Below are 4,254 nucleotides of genomic sequence, written 5' to 3' on the forward strand. Positions count from 1 at the left end.
TGTAAATATTAATAATTATTTGTAAAAATGCATATTTTATTAATACTGGATTCTTTCCTTTTACTAATGAAGGACGTACTCTTTTCAGATGTCTCAATTATAGCCCGCATTGAGTGAAGATTTTTAGCTAATTTTTCTAATTTTCCTTACCTTTGGCCAGTATTTAGTTAATGTTTTGATTAAACTTGTAAAATTATAGTTTTAAATAATGCAGTTTATACAAAAAAAAATTCTTAAAATAACTCTATTATTTCAATTTGTGTTTTTTAGAAAAAATTTTAAAATGTTTTAAAAAATTTAAATTTTCTGCTTTTAATTAAAATTAAATTAGTTCAATTAAAATGTTTATTCGAACTTTAAATTTTACTAAAAATATTTTTTTCCAAAATATTGTTTCAAATTTTTACAATTTTAGTAATTTGCAACATCTATTTTCCCAAACAGTAGCAGTTCACAATTTTTACTTTTTTACACATTTTAACAATGTCTCAAAGTTAGCAACATATCTGCACACAATACAAGCATTTTACATTTTAAATTAAAGTTCGCAGCATAAGTTTTTACAATAGCTCTCACAGGTAGCAACTTAACACTCAACTTTACATTGTATTAGCGCCCTCTATTTATGCAGTTAGCAGTAACAAAACTACTCAACTTAGTTTAGCAAATGCTAGTCCACACTCATTAATTCAGATATGTAGTTCTAGGTAAGTTAAATCAAAACTTGCTATTTACTAGCCTTATTATTATTATTATTATTATATTTTTATAGATTGTATATAGTTTATTTTAGGTTTACATGCATAATTCGTGTAGGGAAAGTTTTCAATAAGCAAGAGTTTCTAAAAACTTTGGTTTTCTAAAAAATTTGGTTTTCTACTCTTAATTTACATTGAATAAATATTTTAATTCCTAATCATTTTACTTGCTAAATTTCTGAAAATTCCTACTAGTTTAAATTTCTTTTTTAGTAATTCACAACATTTGGTTTTTCTTTTACCCTTCCCTAGATGGATGACGAAACACGAATTGAGTAATTGAAGAGTTAGGTTTGGAGGCAACTTCCCCTTGATAAGTCTGTCTCCTAACTGCTCAACAATTATTCACTTATGCAATTTAATTTGGCCTTAAAAATTCCTTAAAAGATTTTTTTGAGATTAATTCTTTGGAATATTATATTTTTTTCCATGGTTTTAGATACGTGCACTTAATTTACATATGCTCTTAGAATTTAAATGGTATTGTAAATTAGTTTGCAACAATAATTATTTTTATTTTTGCAATTAAATTTTCTTTATTAAATTTTTAATTTATGTTAGCTTTATACGAATAAAGAATAATTGTTAAATTCATATACTATATATATATAAGGATTCGACGGTGATAGATGGTTGAATAAATTTTCCATTGAACAAATAAATTTATGTTGTTGATCTCTTATTTGGCTGTTTATTCATTGTTGAAAATGTAATGCGTCATAATTAAAATTGTAGGTGCGAATTGTTCTCATTCTGATGTGTCATGCCATAGAGTAATCAAAAGGTAATAAAGATATGTTTGGATTATTAAGTGATTTAGTAATGCTTGAAAAGTTCCCGGCATCTTTTACTACGTAATCGGTATTTCAGTCATCTTCTAACTGCAATCAATTCGTTCAGAATAATTAGTGTCTTCCCTAATCAAGCTCTCATCTAATATCAAATTTTCTGCATCTAATATCAATTTCCTAAATTGTCTGCATATATATGAAACGTGTGGAACGCCAGAATTGTAGAATGTCTAGGCATTTCAAATATGAGAATTATTTGAATATGTTATATATTTTTTCTAGGCATTGTATGCAATACCTAAGCATTTAGAATGACAATTGCTATTTAGGTAAAGTATGAACAGAAGGTCATTATAAGGCTTTTATTTAAAAGACGTGTATTTTGCAGAAATAAATATGTTCTTTAAAAAGATTAATCATAAATAATAATTGGAAAAATAATAGTAAAAGATAATAATTCGTAATACACTTTGGAGAAATTTGGAGTTATCTAAAAAATTATTCGATTTTTAGCTGTCTTTCAGGTGTTAATAAAGGCAGATTTTTAAACAAGGTATTTATAACCCCTAGATTTTTAAGTGATGATGATGTTAGTTTTCTTAATCAAACAAAAATTTAAATTAATTGAATAGAAATTCACATCATCGAATAGCTTGGAAGATTTATGAAAAGGTGACATCATGCGAACTTCGTTGCTATTCTGATTAGATGTAAACATTTTTTTGCACTCAGAAATATTGAGTCAATTTCTTTTTAATTTTTCCATTTTGTATATATATATATAGAGAGAGAGAGAAAATAATTTTCGTTTAATTTTATTTCAGTGACTTTCAGACGCTCAGACATATATGGAAAGATATTCATCTGTGATATAATATATAGTTGCCTAGAAATTTTCTGCAGATCTTTTATTTCTGAAATCTTCTTAATAGTGTCAGCATTCTTTTTTTGTCTCTTTTAAAGTCCATAGTAAAAAAAATGCTCAGCTTAATAATATATCTCGTTATTTTGATCTATGAGGATGCAACTATATGCTCTACAATTTCTATTTAAAAATTAGGTCTCATATAAAAATTTGTTACGAATACGTATACGTTATTTATAAAAGTGTGCAAATCTTCAACACTGTCATGTCTTGATATCCTACCTTATTGACATTAACAGCGTCTTCAGCTCAGTTTGCGCTTCTATCTCTGTGTTGTGTAAGGACATTTATCTCTTATGCAGCTTGTTAAGTGCTACATTTCCAAGAGATGCAAGGTATTTAATTTGCATAGGCTACTAAGCAGTCAACATACAAAGTGTTGCTGTTAAATGTTGCACAAGTATCTTCTAACTTTTAAATGTAGTTGCCCGACAGATTAGCGCTATAAAAGTGCTTCGGAATATTTGATCTGTTTATTGTATGTTTATAATATATGTAACTGATACAATGGTAATTTTTACAAAGATTTCTACATTATTATAATTCGTAACGATCTTCCGAACGAATATATTGTCTCAGTAAAAGTAAAAATTTTCCTTCAAAATAGCAATGGAATTTAAATAATTCAATATAAACACTACTGGAAACATATTAATAGGTACCTTCACAGAATTTAAATTAGAAAAGTGCAAAAGCTTGTCAATGAGCTAACTGTCATAAAGTAAAAATCATCTTTAAAGTTCATTTATGAATTGTTCATTACGTTTCTGGAAATTATTTAATTACTAATACTGTACTTATAATCTTAGTATTTGAAGCACGTGTCTTATTGGAAGAGAACATGCCAATGTAACGTGTAAAAAAATACATAATATCAACCTTAGCCTGGCGTAGATGTTTTCAGGAAAAAATTTTTTCAGGGGGGAAAGATAGTGCAGAATATTTCTGCTTCTGAAGAAGAAGTACCTGTGTTTGAATGCTTCAAAATTAATAAGAGTTATGCAATACCTACGTCAAAATAAGCATGTTTTTTTGCCTAATTTCAATGGCTGACTGAAATAAAAACCTATCTGTTTGGCGAATTAATTCCTGACTGGGCGACACTTTCTCTGTCACTTGCTAAAATTTATAACCTATTTTGACTTCATTCAGCGACTTTACTTCAGTTTGAAAAATTACTCTACAATATTTTAAACAATCACAATAAATGATGTATTTTCTATGTTTTCGCGTACAAACGGGCTTATAATTCAATACAATATTCGAATGATAACATTAACCGCGATTACATTAAGCAACGTCTACTGTACATACAAAGTAACCGCTAAGTGCTGTAGTTAAAAACCGAAAATACAAAACAGAAAAGAGCTGACTTAAAAAAAAAGAAAACGAATGCTATTCTTCGTCGAAGAGTCTGGAAAATCTTGTGTTCCGGTTTGTTATACTGCTATTCGCTTGTAAACGTTTTATGTAAGTGTGTAACAAATGTGTTACAAATTGATGAATTATTACAAATATAATTATGCTACAGTGTACACATATTTGTATGAATTTTTAAATGTGGCTAGATCATCTTTTTAACATTAATTAAATGAAAATATATACTATTTTAAAAGCCTTATATGATTTATTTGTCTGTTTTTAAGCTTAATTAATACTTTTGCATCATTGAAAACTTTTGGTTTACAGGTAAATATGATGTCAACAACTCTGTGGAACTGAATATTGTATGTGACTTTGTTGAATGCAGGTGTAAACAAATTCCTGTTCTAGTACATAT

Source organism: Stegodyphus dumicola, chromosome 9 (assembly GCF_044657685.1).
Source record: "Stegodyphus dumicola isolate Sdum_Otavi_A_Nest chromosome 9, ASM4465768v1".
Lineage (NCBI taxonomy): Eukaryota > Metazoa > Arthropoda > Arachnida > Araneae > Eresidae > Stegodyphus > Stegodyphus dumicola.